The following is a 21,814-nucleotide window of genomic DNA, read 5'->3' as shown; positions in this document are numbered from 1 at the left end:
TGGTGTTGGAGAAAATACGACATGGACCAAAAATAACAATAGTTAACATTTTTTGATTGCCAGGCTCTGTTCTAAGCATTTCAAATATTTTAATTCTCTTAATTCTTGCTATTGTTATCCTTGTTTTCCAGGTGAGAAAACTGAAGCGCAGAGAGGTTAAGTAACTTGTCTAAGGGCACACAGTAAGTGGAAAAGCTAAGATTTAAACTGAGGCAGCCTGCTCTTAACCTTTAATCTAGTTTAGCCCTTGCAAAGCTGAATGAAGCCGCCTGTTAGCTCCAGGAAGACAGGGGAGGGGAGAGCGGGGGTGGGCCTTTGTAAGTCTGATCACCAGTGCAGAGCCCAATTTCTGAAACATAATGCACTGTCAATAAATATGATTTATTAATATTTATTATCATAATAGTATAATTAAAGAACACTATATTAATGTATGTTATAATTGTATATAATATTATAATAATATTAATGATTAAATGTGGATGAGATTTATCTGAATTAAAACAGTGGCATGGGGGTGGAAGGGAAGAATGTTTCTGAATTAGAATTGCAGGATCTGGTGACAAGACATGGGGTGAGGAGTGGAAGGGGAGGATTCTGGGTGGATGACTTGGTTTCCAGGTTGGCGAGCAGGAGAAGGGGGTTGTGGAAGAGTGCTGTGCTTGGGCCATATTAACTCGAGGGGCCCATGGGCTTTAGCCTTGGCCCTGAAGAGCACCTCCCATGGGAAATATATAAAGCTTGTTCTTCTGGTTTTGATAGCAAAACTAACAGGTTTACAAACTTCTCACATGTTAATTAAGAAACTAATTAAAACCCATCAGTTCTAAAAGGCATATGGTTTACTTAAGGTTGATCCAAGATTGATGTTTGCTAAAAACAATGTTTTAATAACTCATAAAATGAATTGGCTCTAATAATACTAGCATGGTGTTCTAATTTACTGGTTATGTTTCACATGTGTTTTTTTCCATTTGGAAGAAATTAAATGAGATAGCCTAGATAAAAATGCCTAATGCCTCACGATCATTTAAAATTAGTTTCCTTGTCCTTGAACTCCACAGCAACTCTGTGCAGTAGGTAAGGTCTTTATCCCCCTTTTACTGATGAGGAAACAGGCGTAATTAAGAGAAGTTAAGGGACAAACACAAGAAGCTTCTGCAAGGAAGTAGGAAAGTCAGAACTCATACGTAGCTCCCCCACTATTACTGTAAAATAAATTATCTCCAAACTTAGCTTAAAATAGTAAATATTTATCTCACACAATTGCTGACAGTCTGGAACCTGGGAGTGGCTTAGCTGGTGGTCTGGCTCAGGGTCTCTCATGAGGTGGCTCTCAAGCTGTTGGCTGGGACCTCAAGGTCTGAAAGCTTGACGGGGGCTGGAGGTTCCATTTCCAAGCTCACTCATGTGGCTTTTGGCAGGAGGCCTCAGGTCTTCTCTATAGGGATGCTCATGACATAGCTTTACCCAGATTGAGGGATCCGAGAGAGAGAGAGAGAGAGAGAGAGAGGAGAAGGAGAAGAAGAGGAAAAGTGAGGAAAAGCAACTAAGATGGAATTCTTTATAACCTAATCTCAGAAGTGACATTGCATCAGTTCTGGCATATTTTACTCCTTAGAAGTGAGTCACTAGGTCAGTCTACACTCTAGGGGAGGGGACTTCACAAGGGTGTGAAAGCCACGAGGAAGGGATCATTGGGGACCATGTTAGAAGCTGCCTACCAAGGGCACCTTTTCCGCTGGATACAGTATCTTGTCGTTTTCATCTTTGCAGCTACTCCCCCCACCCCTCCCCCAATACGTTATGAACGTCATAAAGTTGCAGTGTGACCAGTTTGGAGTGATGCATATTTTCTGTAGACAACAGCATTGAACTACTTAGCAAATCAGGAAGTGGAAAATGGTTATAAAGGGATCCAATTACTTTCCTTGCCAAGCTAGTGTAAAATGTGACATGTGAAAATTGGTGAAAAATTAATTAGGACAATTAAACTTATTTCCACTTAAATACATTTAGGTGTTAATTGGTGGTCTGACTTGAGGTTTATTTTAAGGTGGATTTGTTATCTTGACTCTGTCCTTTAAGAAATGATCTCTGTTTAAATGCCAGGAAGCCTCCTGGTCTTGCTGAGAAACAATGTCTAGTTCATTGTCACGGTTCTTCTCCAGATGGGACTGATCAGGGTCAGAATGGCCCAGGAGGCAAAAAGGCATTTGCTTTGGAAACCGCATCAGGAGGAAAATCTTTCCACTGCCTGAGGGGCTTTTCTGGGAAGGCTGAATGGCAGTGGGAAAGGCATTGGATTATAAGTGGAAAATACAGGGACTCCTTACATCTCTCTGCTGTGATTTTGGGCAAGACTTTGCCTGGGTTTCGTTTTCTATATCTATAAAATGAGGTGGTGAGAATAGATAATGTCTGAAGTCACTTCACCCAGAAAAGTCCATGACTGTCAAGTACAGTGGTCTCGCTATGGGAGGGATCCCCTGCAAGGGTTTTCTTTAAAAAATTATTCTGAGTGTGATCTCTTTGCTAGAATTTGTTTCATAGAGTATCCATCTGTCCTGGTTAAACATAGTAGGTTGAAAGCGTGTTTACATGCATGCTGTTTTTAAATCCCATCGAAGTGATGGGGACGAAGGGCAAGGGCAAAGGGGGACACCAGTGGACAGGAGAGGGAGGGAAGGAGCAGATATTGCAGAGCCTGCAGCGGGAGATGCTCACGAGAATACAAAAAGCTTGCCCTGCAGAATCCCAGAAAGGCCCAGGAATTCCACGGAATCACTGAAGGTGGAGTGAGGGGAATTAAGTGAAAGCCTGGATGACTGATTGGTGACTTTGCCTTCCCCTGACACTTCCACCCTCCTTCACCACCTCCAGGCAGGAGACCGGAAGACTCTTCTCTGGAAAGACTAAGCAATCCCAGAGGAAGGAGCTCCCCAATGAAAAAGTCAATGTGCCTCCTGGTCACCTAACAGTGACTGCCACCATTGACAAGCCAAGTCACACTGGCAGCTGCCCATCAGCTTTTAGTGTCTCCTTCTCAATGTGACCGCTCGGCCAAAGATCGCCAGACATGTGAGGAAAGCCTCCCGACAGGAGAGAGAGACTAAAAAAGGTGGACAAAAGAAACTGAAAAGAAAAAGAGACAGTGCAAGGAACAAAAGAAAAGTATAATAGTTTTCCCCCGATAGACGAGAAGACACTCCTCCCAATTTCTGCTCAAATGTCAGTTCATCAGAGAGACTTCCCCTGGCCACTCTGTCCAAAACAGTATCTCCCATTACTCTCCACCTCCTCATTCTGCCTAATTTCAGAAAGAAAGAACAGAAATAAGTAATATGAAAAAATCTCCCCAGAGCCGAAAGACATACATTTCCAGTTTGGCAGGGTCTGCTAGGTGCCAAACACAATGGGCAGAAGACTCCACTAGAGCACATCTCGGTGAAATTTCAGAACCTCAGAGGTAAAGAAAAGATCCTAAAAGCTTCCCAAGAGACCCAAAAAAGTGGGCTTTTACAAAGGATCAGCAAATCAGAATGGCCTCAAACGGCTCAATAAAAATATCAGAAGCGGGCTTCCCTGGTGGCGCAGTGGTTGAGAGTCCGCCTGCCGATGCAGGGGACACGGGTTCGTGCCTCGGTCCGGGAAGTTCCCACATGCCGTGGAGCAGCTGGGCCCATGAGCCATGGCCGCTGAGCCTGCGCGTCCGGAGCCTGTGCTCCGCAACGGGAGAGGCCACAACAGTGAGAGGCCCGCGTAAAAAACAAACAAACAAACAACAAAATCAGAAGCTAGAAGAGAATAGAGCAATGTATCAAAATCCTGAGGAAAAGTGATTCCAGCCTATAATTCTGTATTGAGTTCAATGATCAATTAAGTGTCAAGGGGAAGTAAAGACATTTTAGACGTGCAGGCTTACCTTTCTTGGAATAAACCAAGAAAGAGGGTGACATAGGGTTCAGGGGATCCATATCAGGACAGTGGCAAAGGAAGCTTCCGGGATGATGGGAAATGGAAGCAGCCAGTCCAAAGGGAAGGAGAAAAGCCGAAGGTTCCAGGAGGGAGGTCTGCGAGAACAAAGAGAAGCGGGAGGTGACCTGACTGCTTGGTGTCTGGAAACGTTAAAAGGCTGGTAGAAGGTGTAAGAAAAGTCATTGTTAGATATCCAGAATACTAAGCAAATGAGAAAGAAAAAAAAAAAAAGAGCTAATTACTAACTTCAGGGTAAACAAAAATTTGTCCAAGAAAAGAAGCATATCTTGGTACGCTAGTTCAAGTGAATAAATATCATAATAAAGCAAACATTAGGTGTTAACTTAAGCAAGAGTTGTAACTACATTGAGCAGAAGAGGGGAACAGGTCATGCTTTAGAAGACCTCACTCATCGTGCTGGCCAAGGGATGACGGAGAAACACACAAGTCGAGACATAGCCTCTATGCTTGTTCTTTAGACATATGAAGGTTAATACCAGAAAGAAATGTGCAGAAGAGTGACGGTGGTTGCCTCTGGGACTAAAAGGAGCTGTTTTTGGTTAAAAGTGTATTTAGTACAATTTGACTTCTTAAACTAGGAGCGATCATGATATTGAGAAAAATAAAGATGAAGTTTAAAAGACTGTATCCCATGTATAGACAGTTCAGATTTACCCCTTCATCAACAGCCAGTGTGAACAGAAGAAAATCATGGCCAGAGGTAGGACCTGGCCCATGCTTACACTGCTCCCTGAGTGTGAGGCCTGGAGGTTGTCCTGCTTGCAAATCCCTATTGGTGATGGATGTCCCACAATTCTGTAGTGACCGTGGGGAGAGAGAGTAATGGGTTGAGTGAAAGGATTATGGGTTCAAATTCAGTTTCTGCCGCACATTAGCCAAGCAGTGTTGGGAAAATAACAAATCTCACACATTCCCTGAGCACCCACCAGGACTTTTGTTAGATATTGGGGATACACATCTCCGTCCTCGAGGAGTTTAAGGATGGGAATGGGTTAGTTTCCTCATGGATAAGATGGGAATTCATCTACTGTGTGTATGAGCCTGGCATCGAGCCTGGCCGCTGGGCAGACACAGCAGTGCTGGGGGCCATGACCCGCAGAACACACAGAAGACTGTGGGATAAAGAGAGGCCGGGAACGCGGCATCATGGGGCAAAGACCCCAAATCAAAGCACTTGTGCTTGGGGGAGGGGGCGGAACAGTGATGCCTGTTCCATCCAACCCTGGCTGAGCTGCACCATTATATTTCCTTCTTTAGAGTGTCCTTCTTAGGTCTATCTTCAGAGAGCTGGGATTTTAGGATTTTAGAGGTGAGAGCCCTACAAAATATCTAGGCCACTTATTCCTGCACTTTGGCAATTCATAAATCATTTCACTGCAGTCCTGTGAATCCGTGGGTGGGGACCAACACTGAGTGGAGGCCTGCTTCAGGCACCCTTTTACTCACCCACTCCTTCATGTTGCAGGTGAGGAGATCAAGGGTTGAGCACAAGTCAGCTGCGGAGATGACAGCAGAGCTGGACGGAGAGCTGGCCTCCGGGCTTCGTCCTCAGCCTCGGTTGCATCACATGTGTACCCTCAGGTGAGCGGTCAAGAGTGGGATCACGGACTAGCTCTCGCCGCCGTGGAAGGAGAGAGGAAAACTTGAGGAGAATGACTTCCCATTGAGGCTAGAGCCCTCTCTCACACCTTCCCAACACCCCCAAACTGCCTGCAAGATAACTCTGCAGCCCCTGATTGGGTCTCTGCCTTGGACCTCCTCCTCAGCCTCTCCTCTCTAAGACCCTCTGCGGGAGTCTTCATTCTCCGACCCTTGTAGCACTGGAGGCATTTGACATTGTTGGCCATTCTCCCCCTTGAGCCCCCTGGTATTTGGCACCAGCGTCTGTTGGTTCCCCAACTGGCCCCTAAGCAGGCCTTTCTCCTTCACTCACTCCTCTTCTGCCTTGCAAATGTTGGTTTTCCTTAGAATTTATTCTTCATCCTCCAGTGATCTCACGCATTACCACTTACATACATTCCCCAGCTTTTATCCCAGTGTCGTTCTCTCCTCCAAGCTCCAGACTCATGTTGTTAATGGGTGTGTTGACATCTCCACCTGGAACCCTGGAAGGCACCCCAAGTAACGTGTTGCAAACAGGAAGCTTTGTTTTTCCTTCTAAACCTGCTCCTTCCCTTTTCCCTGTCTTGCCTAATACTATCACCCTCCATTCAGCCTCCACTTTGGAGTCAAACTTGACACTTCTTGCTTCTTTCCTGCCAGTTTCACACCAGTCACAAATCCAACCCACCCTTTCTTAGAAATGTCTTTCTAATCTTAAAAGTCTTCTAAACCCACCCACCTTCACTGCCTGGCTGTGTTGTTTCTTTTTTTCGCTAGTGCAATATTTTCCTCATTGGTCTGCACTCTCTCACCTCTCTTCAGCCCAGCCTCTTTACCATCTAAAACACAAACCTGAGTACGCTACTTTCTTTCTGACGAAACCTCTACTAGAATAAAAATAAAAACAGCAAGGAGAATTTTTTAAAGTGTAATCCTCAGTGCTGATGAGGATGCTGTGAAACAGGCAATCTCATTTATTGCTAATAGAAATGCAATTTGTCGAATCATTTTAGAATGCTGTATAAGAATACAACATAAGAACTTAAATATCTTGTCTTTGACCCAGTGATTCCATTTCTGAGAAGCTAAGGAAATAACCCCAGCTGTGAAAAAGTTTCATGCACAAAGATATTTATTACATCATTATTTGTATAAAGAAAAATGGGAAATAACCTAACTATATTACAATGGAAGTAATCTATGATACTGGATGGCCTATTATACAGCCATTAAAAATGACATTTACTCATAGAGGACTTCCCTGGTGGTCCAGTGTTTAAGATGCCATGCTTCCACTGCAGGGGGCGTGGGCTTGATCCCTGGTCAGGGAACTGGGATCCTGCATGCCACACAGCAGGGCCACACACACAAAAAAAGACATTTACTCATAGAAAAATAAGACAAAATAAGATACACTAAAATATTAGTAATGATTACTTCTAACTGGTGGGATTATGGATGATTTTAATTTTCTTCTTTATAATTTTCTATATTTTCCAAACTTTCTACCATAAATAACTATTATAATTAGATAAGAAATTTATTTTTAAATAATGCTTAGAATAAGTTTATGGTAACTGACAAAAAAAGCAGCATATCAAATTGTACATAAAACATAATCTTGATACAAACACGAATAAGAGCAATAATGAAATACAACAAACTTTCATCCCAATTGCTTCTAGGTGATAGCACCATGTGGGATTTTTTTGTTGATTTCACCTTCCTGATTTTCCAACTGTAGTGGGAAAAGAATGAACATTTGTGTGCATAGGTACATACACACACACACACACACACACACACACACACACAATATTAAGGAACTCTTCATTGCCCACAGGATTTAATTCACACCCCTTAGCGTGGCCTTCATGCTATAGGGACACCACATGACATTTAAAAAAACTGAGCTGTAATTCACACCATAAAATCTACCCTCTCTGTACCTACAACTCAGTGGTTTTTCCTACATTCACAAAGTTGTGCAGCCATCACCACTAGCTAATTCCGGGATATTTCGTCACCCCATTTATTCTGGGCATTTTGTACAAATAGAATCATACACTATGTGGCCTTCTGTGTCTGGTTCTCTCACTTAGCATAATGTTTCGGGATTCATCCATGTTGTGGCTTATATCAGTGCTTCATTCTTTCTTACTGCCAAAGAGTATCCGTTGTATGGCTGTACCACATTTTGTCTATACATTTATCAATTGATGGGCGTTTGAGTTGTTTTCACTTTTTGGCTGTTGTGATTCATGCTGCTTTGAACATTCCTGTACGAGTTTTGGTGTGGACATAGGTTTTCAGTTCTCTTTCTCATATAGGAATGGAATTGCCAGGTCATATGGTAACTCAATGTTTAACTTTTTGAGGGACTATTTTCCAAAACACCTACACCGTTTTACATTCCTACCGGTGATGTATGAGGGTTTCAATTTCTCCACATCCTCGCTAACACTTGTTAACGTCTGTCTTTTTTATTATAGCCATCCTAGTGGGTATAAGGTGGCAACTCATTGTGGTTTTTTTTAATAAATAAATTAATTAATTTGGTTGCGCTGGGTCTTAGTTGCGGCAGGCGGGCTCCTTAGTTGTGGCATGAGAACTCTTAGTTGCAGCATGCATGTGGGATCTAGTTCCCTGACCAGGGATCGAACCTAGGCCACCTGCACTGGGAGTGCAGAGTCTTAACCACTGCACCACCAGTGAAGTCCCATCACTGTGGGTTTTTTTTTTTTTTTTTTGGCGGTACGCGGGCCTCTCACTGGTGTGGTGTCTCCCGTTGTGGAGCACAGGCTCCGGACGCACAGGCTCATCGGCCATGGCTCACGGGCCCCGCCGCTCCGCGGCATGTGGGATCTTCCCGGACCGGGGCACGAACCCGTGTCCCCTGCATCGGCAGGCGGACTCTCAACCCCTGCGCCACCAGGGAAGCCCTGCCTCTTGTTTCTTGATGCCTCAGTGCCACGATCCCTGTCATCTACCTCAGCCACAGAGTCAAACACAGACCTGGCCACAACCACAGTCCTTCTGGAGTTTCCATTCTAACCATCCTAGTCAGATCATCACCACACATCACCCCAGCTCAGTTATCCTGGGACTCCCATTCCCACGATTCTCTGATCCTGCTGAGCTCCTCAATGCCTCGACCACTTTTTTCACTGTCCTTACCAGCCCTGACCCAGGCCCTCCCTTTGCTCCTCACCCAGCCTGGACTCCGTGGCCTAGTGTTATGGTTGCTCCATAACATCCTTGCTCTGCTGTTTCCACCTGCCAAAACCCCCACCCTGGTTAAACCCAACAGAGCACCTCCTTTGCACCTGCATTTGGGCACAGGAACGTGGCTGGAGAAAACACCCACAACAGCCAGGACAGGTTTCATTTTACATTTAAGTCTGCAAATCAGTGGACTGCCTCCGCACTACCCAGCGATCCTGTTGCAGTGCCCAGTCACTCTGCCACTCTCCAAGATGCCTCTTTGTCCCTTCTCCTCTTTTCTCCAGCTTCACTGCCCTTCTCTTGCTGGCATCTTCCTATTCATGGGGAAAACAGGCCATCAGAATGCTCATTTCCCACCACAAACTTACCAACCTCCAGCATCCATACATGTTTGCTCTGTCCTCTCTTCTGTTGCAAATTACAAATCATCCCTGTGCCTGTGGAATGCCAAGCTCTCCACCTGGGCCCTGGACCACATTCTTCCTCACCTGCTCAAGGACTGGCTGCAATTTTCTCCTCTCTCATGAATCGCCATTGTTGCCCTAGCTCCTGGAGCCTTCCTTTCGGCATACAAATATGCTGTAATACTTCCCATCTTAACACAAATAAAAAACAAACCGGAAACACCCTCCACAGAGCTCATGTGCTCCCCTGGCTCCTTCCCTATTTCTCTGCTTCTCGTTTTGAGCAAAAGACTTGTCTGCATGCCCTCCAGCCTCATTTAGTACTTTCCCAATTTGCTGTCTCAACCCTAGCCACCCTGGCCTTCTGCTGTTCTTTGGGCTTACCAAGTTCATTCCTGCCCCAGGGCCTTTGCACTTGCTGTTCCTTCTGTCTGGAGTCGTCTTTCCACACACCTTTGCAAGGTTTGCTCCCTCATTTCACTGGGGTCTCTGTTTAAATGTCATCTGCTCAAAAAGGCTTTCTCTGCTACCCTTTTGGAAACCATTACCCCTACCCCTGATGCCACACCAATCCTAACCCAGCTTAATTTTCCTCATAGCACTGATCACTGCCTAGCATTCTATTACACATGTATGTGTGTATTTGATTATTGTCTCTTCTTCTGTTAGAATGGAAGCAACCCAGGGCCTTCTTTTGTTCGCCACTACATTTCCAGCCTACAGAATACCATCTGACACGTAGTAGGCACTCAATAAGTATGAATTAATGAACATATGGATGGCTTTACAGGATTCTATGAGATTGTAGAAGGGAAGGATTCACCCAGTCAGGAGAGGAGGACAAAGCTTCTTTGAGAAAGTGTGCTTACACTGATATTGGGACAAAAAGAGAGGGTTAATCAGGTGAGGGACGGAGGGACAAAAGTTCTAGATAGAAGGAGTATGCAAAGGTCCTGGAGCTGGAAGGAGCGTGGTGAATTTAAGCTGAGAGAAGGCCTGCTTGGGGGCACAGGGAATGAGAGGGAGCGGGTGTGCGGCGGGCAGGAGACCAGGCCATGCAGGGCCTGGAGGGCTGTGATACTGCTCTGGCTTCTGTCCTAAGAGCAGTGGGAGGCCTTGGATGAAAGGCACAATGTGATTAGATTTGCATTTGAAAAGATCCCCCTGATCCACTTATTATTGCTAATAATGATGATATGATGATGATGATAAACGCTTGCATCTGTATCGTAAAAGGTCTTTTTCAAAGTATTTTCACGTCCTCTACCCTAGCCTCAGCTTCTTGAATCCATCAATAAAAGCTCCCGGACTTGAGGATACAGAGTTCTCCTGTTACAGGGATCATGTTTTCTGAATCCCAAATCAGGGCACATGGTCTGACAAAGGACTCCCCCCCTCACCTTCTTTTTTTAGAGTATCCAGAAAGCTATACATTCCAATCACATTGAATTCCACATTTAACAAACTGCCTCAATTAAGAAAAGATATGCCCAGCCATTGAGACTGTTTCAGAAAGCTAGGAGAAAATTATTACTGTAAGTGGTAATAAATTATTACTGTAAGTTGGTAATGCCCCCCAGCCAGCCCCGTCCTCACCAAAGCACGATCACACTTTTAGAGTGACATGTGTCCTAACATTGTTGGGCCACGAGTTCAGTACATTATGACAATTTTCAAAGTCAACCAAATTTATTCTCCCTCCTGCCCTCAAAAAAAGCAAGTGTTCCTGTGAGTCTAAAGTCTTCCTCTCATCTTAGGGATGGGCAGGAAAGCAGAGGGAAGGATGAGGCCTGAGCCTCTTGGGAGTCAAGGGATCGAGGGGTCATTTCCTTCTGAGCAGAATGTCCCTTCAGCGAGGTATCCCAGGCTAATATGCTTCTGTCTGTTGCTGTTGTGTACTTTGTTTGTTTGTTTGTTTGTTTTTTGCGGTACGTGGGTCTCTCACCGCCGCGGCCCCTCCCGCCTCGGAGCACAGACTCCGGACGTGCAGGCTCAGCGGCCATGGCTCACGGGCCCAGCCGCTCCGTAGCGCGTGGGATCCTCCCGGACCGGGGCACGAACCCGCGTCCCCTGCATCGGCAGGCGGACTCCCAACCACTGCACCACCAGGGAAGCCCGCTGTTGTGTACTTTGAATGATGATGAACCCATCGAACTTATGACTGGGAGACAGCCCTGGGGAAGGCAGGAGTGGACGGTGTGTAGTACCGGGGGCAGATGAGGATGAACAAAGATTATCTGTTTAATAGATACTAGACATAAACGTGCCTGTACATGCACAAATGCATACAAGGACACTGAAATCAAGTCCTTTTCTCAGTTTGGCCAGGAGATGGGCAAAGGGACTTAGTGAGATCTTGTAAATAGACCAGTGGGCGTTAAGGGGTCCTTTCAGAAGTCTCCTGGAGAAAAGCAAGAAGAAAGGGTAACTTTCTGGGCGATGACTGTGGAGACCAGTCAGAAAGGAGAAGGTGGAGTGAACTCTAGGGACCCGGGAATTTATGGCAATCAGCTGTCAGAACTGAGAACATCAATGAGTCACGTTCGTTCCCTTTGGTATTAGTAATTGGCATCATTTCACTGGGAAATAAAAGGCTGAGACGTGATTTTATAACTGCTTTTAAGTAGGGAGAAGGTTTTCCTTTGGAAGATGGTCATGAGCTGTTTTCAACCCTTAGGAGGAGGAAACAACTCATTCCCAAGCTGGTTGTAGATTTCAAGAGCTTTTCAGCTTAAATATAAGAACTGCCTGACCCTGGGGCTGGCTCTCAGTGATGACTCAGGAAGATCCCAGAGTGCCCTGAGCTCTGAGTACAGAGGCTTGGAGCTGGAGATCCCTTGGGAGGTGTGTTGTCCTGCTCCCCAAAGCCTCCTCCTCCTCCAGGTGTAGGGGGCAGCTGTGGGTGCGGCTACCCAGCACCTGCCCAGAGCCCTTAGCTCTCTGGAGGGATCCTCAGATGGTGAACCCAGTCACTTTCAGGGAAGGGCAATCTCCTGTCCTCTTGGGGCGCAGTGGTTGAGTTCTCCATCGAAACTGTGAAGACAAAAGGACTGTGTCCTCTCCGGGGCCGTTTGACAGGAAGAGAAGTATGACAGAAGGGAGTCAAAGTGGGAAGAAACAGCAGTCTTAACTGATGGTTGTTAACATATTTTACAGAAGCAGGTGACCACGTAAACGCATTGCTGAGGGGAGCTCCTGAAGTTCCATTAGCTTCAGGGTAAATCTGCCTTTGGTGCCCAACATTGTACGTTCATGCTGTCACTGAATCTCCACAATATTCCTATGAGATAAATATTGTTCTTTTTCAGTTTTCCAGAAGAGACTGAGACTTGGGGAAGTTAGGAACTTGTCACACAACTAGGGTGTGGTGGGTGGCCCGGATTTGAAGCAGGTTAGCCCGACTCCAGAAGTGCCTCTCTAACCACTGCTCTCCACTGCCTCCTCTTACTCTCCAGGAGCTTCTAGTTTCCCAGAGAAGCCAAGAACATATAAGTAGTCCCCTCACTTCCTTCCAGTGAGTCACTTCATCAAAAACAGGGAGTTAACTAGGAGGAGGTAAGGAGAGACAAGTGTTCCAGACAAAAGGATCGTGCAAAGGTCCTGGGGCTGGAAGGAATGTGGTGAATTGGACAAGCTGAGAGAAAGGGGCACAGGGAATTCCCTGGGGCACAGGGAATGAGAGGGAGCTGGTGTGAGGCAGGCAGGTCTCAGGTGTTGGCATTCCTCCTGTTTAGAATAGCTACACCCCAGCTCTGTTCTAATTTTCTCCACTGCACTTTTTTTTTTTTCTTTTTGGCACACCATGTGGCATGCGGGATCTTAGTTCCCCCACCAGGGATTGAACCATGTACCCCCTGCAGTGGAAGCACAGAGTCCTAACCACTGGACAGCCAGGGAATTCCCTCCATTGCACTTTTGATCAACTGATACACTCTACATTTATTTTCTGTCCCCCTGCCTTCTTCTAGAATGTGAGCTTCACGAAAGCAGGGACCACATTTGTTTTGTTTATTTCTGTGTGCCCAGTGCCTAGGACACTGTCTGGCAGTGTAGAAGGCATTCAATATATTTATTGAATTAACCAATGAAGGAATTAGTTAGTTATAGTACCAGCCTGTTTTTGGTAAATGCCTGAAGAATTTACAGCCATCAGGTGTTACAGCAGTTAGAAGACCAAAAACATTTCAAACCAGGGGATTATCAGAGAGGTTTCCAAAAGGAGGTCTGCCTATGAAGGATGGCTAAGCTAATATATATATTTAGGAGGCAATGGTAGGGGGAAGGGATAGGATGGTAACGGTCCAGCAGGCTGCTTGGCATGCCTCCCAGCCTCCGCCAGCCTCCTTGGATGTGGGCCTCTGTGCTATATTCACACATCATCTAAGTGGGTTGTGAAACACAGACACTAGCTACCAAGGGATGCTATGGTTTCTCCTTCCTTGGAGATCTTTAAAAATAGGAATAAGAGATCAACTGTCCTAAATTCTTTAGGAAGGGAAGCACTGACATTGTTGGCTCCTACAGTGTATCAGGCAGTTTAACTTTGTCATCTGATACAGCATCTCAAGAACCTGTGAGGCTGGCACTACTATTATTATCCCCATTTTATAGATGAGGAAACTGAGGCTCAGGGAAGGTAAGTCCAAGGTCACACACCTGGTACAAGATGCGAATCTTTGACTGCAGAGGCTGCAGTCTTCCCACTACCCTCAGGCCCTGAGGCACTCTCTTCTAGGCTGTCTTTTCAGGGCTTACACATTCTGTATTAGAATAGCACATGGTGCTACTTAAGGTTGACTTGTGATAATTGTGATGGCAAAAGTGACTCCTGTCACGTGACTGAATGCTGTTGATTTTAGGCAGCATTTCTTTGAGGCAGGAGCTTGGACCAGACAACCCATTCATGCCTCCCCTTCAGTGCTGTTCTAGTTACAAAGAGTGCTGTGAGTACCAGTAACAGCTTTTTAGTCTAGGGGAATATGGATTAATCACTGAATTAAACACTGGGTTCCCCATGTGGAGGTGTAGTTACATTAGTGCAGTGATGTATTCCCACACCCTGTAGGTAGAGAGACCTGGAAGTAAGTGTGTAAGAATTTTACAGGGGAGCAGAAGATGGCAGGGAAAGTGAAAGTTGGGACTTGGAAGGCACATGAACTTGACCCCTTATGCATGCCATTTGAGAAGTGGCATGAGGCTTTGACATCAGACAGCCCTGGGTTCAAATCCTTGCTTTGCCACTTCCTAGCTGGGCAGTCTGGGGCGAGTCAGATAACATTTCTCTGATAGTCATCATCCTCTAGTTGTGTACGATAGAAACCAACTCGGGCTGCCATGAGCAGGGAAGGGTCACAGAATGGACAGAAAAGCCCCAGCCCCGGGCCTCAGAAAGGGCCAATGGCTGACCTCTTTAGAGTGTCCAGCCGCGCTGGCCTGAGCATTACTCCATGCAGACCGAGGATTACAGGAGAGCCCTGTGTCCCACACCTCTGGGCAGGAGGGCAGGGTACATTGGCTGTCAGTTTCATCAGTGAGGGAGGGGAGTTCCCTGAAGCAGAATCAGGGCAGAAACTTTGGATAGTCACTACTGCTTCTGAGCCTTAGTTTATTCACCTGTAAAATGGGGATCATGATACCTGCCTTGCAGAGGTTTATTATAAGGATTCAAGTTAATATAAGTGAACTGGCTTCCACAAAAAACTTCCAGTAAACAGTAGTTATTGTTATAATATAGTCAAATCTTTATTATCCCTTTTGCAGATGGTCTTTGGTAACTTATTTATTTGTCAATTCCAGGGTGCATCTTTTTTAAAAAAGGAACATATCCCTCCATAGCTAAAATAATATTGATATCATAGTTAAAACAATTAACAATAATTCCTTTATATCATCTAATATGTGAAAATTTTTTTGCAGTACTTAAATCTAGCCTGACGACTGCCTGTCCCAGCATGGTCTCTCTGTGGGCTAATGGAGGATAAGCTTATTGTAATATTCGCCTGAGCCAAACAGAATTGGAAAGGTACATTTGTTAGAGGAAAAAAAAATGATGGACTGTGTTTCAAGACTAAATAGAGTTGATCTGGGATTTCCCTCTGTTTTGGTGTATTCAGGTCACCACTCCCCCTCATTAGTACCGGCTGTATTTAACACTGCCACAGTTAATGAAAGCTTTAGTAGTTAAACACGTACACGAAATTCCCTATTACTCCAGGGTGCGTGTCTCAGTCTTCTGGTGCGATTCAACAAATATTTATTGAGTGCCTACTATATGCAAGAGATTTCTCATTATAACCATTCTTGTGGAGTTCTTGAGCCAAACTTAAGTTTTTTTTGTTTTTTTTTCTAGTAAATTTTATACATCAGAAGCCAGATTTGGCTGTCTAAAGTGGGAGAGAAGGAGAATTACTTGTCTATGAATTTTAAGATCTACTAAAAGGAGCCCTCCTGGTTCCCTTGGGGACAAACATTTCATAATATAAATGTTTAAAAATCAACCAAGATTTAAAAAAAAAAAAGGTTAGCCTGTTTGTTTCTTCTCACCCAGTGACGCTTTTTCTACCAAAGAAAAGAAGGGTCTTCTGCTAAATCTAGGAAACCACAGCCTTTGTGGTTTTGTTGAAGCAGGGAAAGACAGCAATTCCCAACCTGGAGTCTTCCCCAAAGACTGCTGTTTCCAGTTCCTTGAGCCAGAAATTGCTGCTTTCAAGACAGCAAGAGGAGAAAGAAAAGTTCTGAGCCAGGGTTAAAAAGGTACAGAATATAGTGTTTTATAAGACCAGATGTGAGCAATGATGTGGGGAAAATGGGCCCTCTTAGAAGCTGCTGGCGGGAGTGTAAATAGATACAACCTTTCTGGAGGGCAATTTGGAAGTACTATCAAAAGCCTTAAAAGTGATCGTACTCTTGGAATTGATCCCAAGGCAATAACTAGGGCTATACTCAAAGATTTATCCATAGGAACAGACATTGCAATATTGTTTAGAATAGTGGAAAATTGGAAATAATCTAAATGTCCAGTCATAGGGGACTGACTTAGGTTGGTTTAGTAACTTATAGGGCATCCGTCCATCATGGAATATTGTTCAGGAATTAGAAATAATGTGGTATCCTGGGATAAACCATAATGGAAAAGAATATTAAAAAGAATGTATACATATATATATTATATGTATATAATATACATATTATATACATATAATATACATATATGTATATATATACATATATATGTATAACTGAGTCATTTTGCTGTACAGCAGAAATTAACACATTATAAATCAACTATACTTCAATAAAAAAAAAGAAATAATATTGTAGAACTGGAGGTTCCAGGATCCATGGTTCAGGGAGTCTGAAATTATATGCAAAATTGTGTGTGTGTGTGTGTGTGTGTGTGTGTGTGTGCGCGCGCGCACATTTTGGGTGAAAGGGAGAATTCTTATGGATTCTTAAATAGGTGCATGACCCGAGAGAGTAAAAAAAGCACCATTTGTAGAAAATATTTAACACAGAAAGATGTCGACAACATATTATTAAGTGAATAAATGAAGGATAGATTAAAACAAATATAATATGATCTTATTTTTTTAAAAAAATGTTTGTGTGTGTGTAGGAAAAAGATTAAAATGTTATCCACCAAAATGATAATCATGGTTATCTCAGAATGGTAGGATTATAGGTGATTTTTTCATTTTTTTGTTGAATTTTCTAAAATTGTTACCATGAGTATACATTACTATTATATTTCTTAAAAGCACTTTTAAAAAAAACGTAAGAGTAGGGGCTTCCCTGGTGGCGCAGTGGTTGAGAGTCCGCCTGCCAATGCAGGGGACACGGGTTCGTGCCCCGGTCCGGGAAGATCCCACGTGCCGCGGAGCGGCTAGGCCCGTGAGCCATGGCTGCTGAGCCTGCGCGTCCGGAGCCTGTGCTCCGCAACGGGAGAGGCCACAACAGTGAGAGGCCCGCGTACCGCAAAACAAAACAAAACAAAACAAACAAACAAAAAAACCGTAAGAGTATGGACCCTACAATCTACAACTACAGTGCCTGGGTCCTGACTTACCAGCTGAAATGTCTACAGTAAGCTTCTTAACTTCTCTAGGCCTCAGTTTCTCCATCTGTAAAATGGGGATAATAGTAGTTCATATTAATAATTGTAAAACACCAGGGCCTGGCCTGAGGTAAGTGCTCAGTGAAGGTTGGTTATTGTTAACAAAACAAAAGTGAGGTAGTGTGGTATGTGCATGAGCTTCGGAGATGCATAGGCTTGGGTTTGAACCCAGGTTCACGGCTCTTTAGCTAGTGATCCCCTTATGTGAGCCTTACTTTTCCCATCTGTAAAATGGACACAATAATATCTACCTTGAAATCAGCTAGGCTGATTTCAACACTAGAGAAATACATGTGCCTAATGTATAGTAAGGGCTCAAAAAATGATAGGAATGTTCCAACTAAAGTAGAGTGTATCCTTTGGGAATTGACAATCAGTGTTTAAAGAACTAATCCTTTTGCTTTTTTTCCCCACACCTTAACACAAATGACTCCTCATTTACCTCATGCTAAAAGCACTGCAATGAAGAGGGTGGCTTAGCACAGGCCTTCAAAAACTAACATTCCACCTGTCTAGCTAATATTGCCACTGTGATTACTAATAAGTGTTACCTCTGGAGTTATTATCATTTTTTAAAGGCTGGCATTATTTTTCTTTCTTTTTTTAAACTGAAGTGTAGTTGTCTTACAATATTATATTAGTTTCAGGTGTACAACATAGTGATTTGATATTTTTATAGATTCGCACCATACAAAGTTATTACAATATTATTGACTATGTTTCCTGTGCTGTAATGTACATTATGTCCCTGTTACTTATTTATTTTGGAGTTATTACTATGTACTGGTCCTGGGGTGAATCATTCTTGTTTTTCTCTGTTCCTACTCTATTATCTCCTATTTCCAGAACTGAGCTACTGACGACAAAAAAAATATTGCTTATATATAAAAGAGGAGTTATTAGAGTTGACTAGAGCTTAGCCATCCTCTTCTTTCAATTTCCTTGTGTGTCCCGAACCCCACCTCCACAAATTATCTAACTAAGATATTACCTTGCTGAGGACCATCATCTCTTCTGAAATTTTATGGGATTTTGGTATTTGCTAAATATTTAATATGTGCTTGGCACTGTGTGAAGTCATTGTCATATGTCGTCTTGTCTAGGCTATAGGCTGAATCTTCACTTGCCCTCATACTCCACAACCAATCCACTGGCAATTCTGTTGGCCCTTCTTTCAAGATAAATCCATAATCCAACTACTTCTCTGTACCTCCACAGCTACTACTTGATTCTACTTGATTCTACTTGATTCTACTTGATTCTACTCTACTACTTGAATCAACCACCCTTGATTCTTACCTGAATTAAAAAAAAAATAGACTTGATTTTTTAGAGCATTTTTACATTCACAGCAAAATTGAGTGAAAGGTTCAGAGGTGTCCCCTATACCCTCTGCCTGCCCCAGCCTCCCACATTATTAACATCCCTCACCAGACAGGTACATTTGTGACAATCAGTGAACCTACACTGATACATCATTATCACCCCCAATCCATAGTCTATATTAGAGTTCACTCTTGGTGGTGTATGTTCTGTGGATTTTGACAAATTTATAATGACATGTATGCCATTAAAATATCATACAGAATAATTTCACTGCCCTAAAAAATATTCTCTGTGCTCTGCCTATTCATCCCTTCCTCCTCCAACTCCTGGCAATCACTGATCATTTTGTTTTCTCCATAGTTTTGCCTTTTCCAGAATGTCATATAGTTGGATTCATACAGTATGTAGCCTTTTCAAATGGGCTTCTCTCACTTAGTAATATGCACTTAAAGTTCCTCCATGTCTTTTCATGGCTTGATAGATCATTTCTTTTTAGTGCTAAATAATATTCCATTGTCTGAATGTATCACAGTTCATCCACTCACCTACTGAAGAGCATCTTGGTTGTTTCCAAGTTTTGGCAATTTTGGATAAAGCTGCTCTAAACATCTGTGTGCAGGTTTTTGTGTGAACGTTTTCATCTCCTTTGGGTAAATACCAAGGACCATGACTGTTGGACCATATGTTAAGAGTATGTTTAGCTTTTTAAGAAACTGCCAAACTATCTTCCAGAGTGGCTGAACCATTTTGCATTCCCACCAGCAATGAATGGGAGTTCCAGTTGCTCCACATCCTCAGCAGCATTTGCTGTTGTCAGTATTCTGGGTTTTGGCCATTCTAATAGATGTGCAGTGGAATCTTATTATTGTTTTAATTTGCATTTCTTTTCTTATTTATTTATTTTATTTATTTTTGGCTGCGTTGGGTCTTCGTTGCCGCACACGGGCTTTCTCTAGTTGCGGCGAGCAGGGGCTACTTTTTGTTGCAGTGCGCGGGCTTCTCATTGTGGTGGCTTCTCTTGTTGTGGAGCGTGGCTCTAGGCATGCTGGCTTCAGTAGGTGTGACACGTGGGCTCAGTAGTTGTGGCTCATGGGCTCTAGAGCGCAGGCTCAGTAGTTGTGGCGCATGGGCTTAGTTGCTCCGTGGCATGTGGGATCTTCCCGGACCAGGGCTCGAACCCGTGTCCCCTGCATTGGTAGGTGGATTCTTAACCACTGTGCTACCAGGGAAGTCCCAATGGTATTGTATTTTTAATTTGAAATTCTGCTTGTTCATTGCTAGTATATTGGAAAGTGATTGACTTTTGTATATTAACCTTGTATCCTGCAAACTTGCTATAATCCCTTATTAGTTCCAGGAGTTTTTTGGCTGAATCTTTCCAATTCTCTTTATAGACAATCATGTCATATATGAACAAAGAGAGTTTTATTTCTTCCTTCCCAATCTGTGTACCTTTTATTTCCTTTTCTTGTCTTATTGCATTAGTTAGGACTTCCAAGATGATGTTGAGAAGGAATGGTGAGAAGGGATATCCTTGCCTTGTTCCTGATCTTAGTGGGAAAGCTTCCAGTTTCTTACCATTTATGTATAATATTAACTGTAATTTTTTGCAGATGTTCTTTACCAAATTGGGGAAATTCCCCTCTATTTCTAGTTTGCTGAGGGTTTTTATCATGAATGAGTGTTTCATTGTGTCAAATGCTTTTTCCTCATCTATTGGTATGGTTATGTGATTTTTCTTCTTTGGCTTGATGTGATGGATTACATTAATTGATTTTCAAATGTTGAACCAGCCTCCCAAACTTGGGGTGAATCCCATTTGGTCATGGTGTATAATTCTTTCTATACACTGTTGGATTAGCTTTGCTAATATTTTGTTGAGGATTTTTGCACCTATGTTCGTGAGAGATACTGGTCTGTAGTTTTCTTATAATGTCTTTGTCTGGTTTTGATATTAGGGTACTGGTAATGCTAGCCTCAAAGAATGAGTTAGGAAGTACTCCCTCTGCTTCTATACTCTGAAAGAGACTGTACAGAATTAGTATAATTTCTTCCTTAAATTTTTAGTAGAATTCACCAGTGAACCCATCTGGGCCTAGTGCTTTCTGTTTTGGAGGATTATTAATTATTGATTCAATTTCTCTAATTTACATAGGCCCATTCAGATCACCTATTTCTCCTTGTATGACTTTCGGCAGACTGTGTCTTTTAAATAACTGGGTCATTTCATCTAGGTTATCAAATTTGTGGGCATAGAGTTGTTCATGCTATTCCTTGATTATTCTCTTAATGTCCATGGAATCTGTAGTAATGTTGTCTCTTTCTTTACTTTTTTAAAAAAATTAATTAATTATTTTTTATCTTTCGCTGCGTTGGCTCTTTGTTACTGCACACGGGCTTTCTCTAGTTGCAGCGAGCGGGGGCTACTCTTTGTTGTGGTGCATGGGCTTCTCATTGCAGTGGCTTCTCTTGTTGTGGAGCACGGGCTCTAGGCACACAGGCTTCAGTAGTTGTGGCATGCAGGCTCAGTAGTTGTGGCTCGTGGGCTCTAGAGCGCAGGCTCAGTAGTTGTGGAGCATGGGCTTAGTTGCTCTGTGGCATGTGGGATCTTCCTGGACCAGGGATCAAACCTGTGTCCCCTGCCTTGGCAGGCAGATTCTTAACCACTGTGCCACCAGGGAAGCCCTCTTTCATTTCTGACATTAGTAATTTATGTCCTCTTTCTTTTTTACTTAGCCCAGTAAAGGCTTATCAATTTTATGTATCTTTTCAAAGAACCAACTTTTGGTTTTGTTGGGTTTTTTTTTCTGTTGATTACCTATTTCAATTGCATTGATTTCTGCTCTAATTTTTATTGTTTTTTTTTCTTCTGCTTACTTTGGATTTAATTTCTCTTCTCTTTCTAGTTTCCTAAGGTGAATGTTCAGATGACTGACTTTTAGATTTTTCTTTTTGTAATATACACATTCAATGCTATCAGTTTCCTTCTAATCACTGCTTTTGCTGTATCCCACACATTCTAATAAGCTGTGTTTTCATTTTCATTTAGTAAAATATTTAAAATTTTTTCTTGAAATTTCTCCTTTGACTTTGTGTTATTTAGAAGTGTGTTGTTTAATCTCCAAGTATTTGGGGCTTGTCCAGT

Source organism: Leucopleurus acutus, assembly GCF_964270905.1.
Source record: "Leucopleurus acutus genome assembly, chromosome: 8".
Taxonomy (NCBI): Eukaryota; Metazoa; Chordata; class Mammalia; order Artiodactyla; family Delphinidae; genus Leucopleurus; species Leucopleurus acutus.
Note: the sequence above shows the minus strand (reverse complement) of the source record.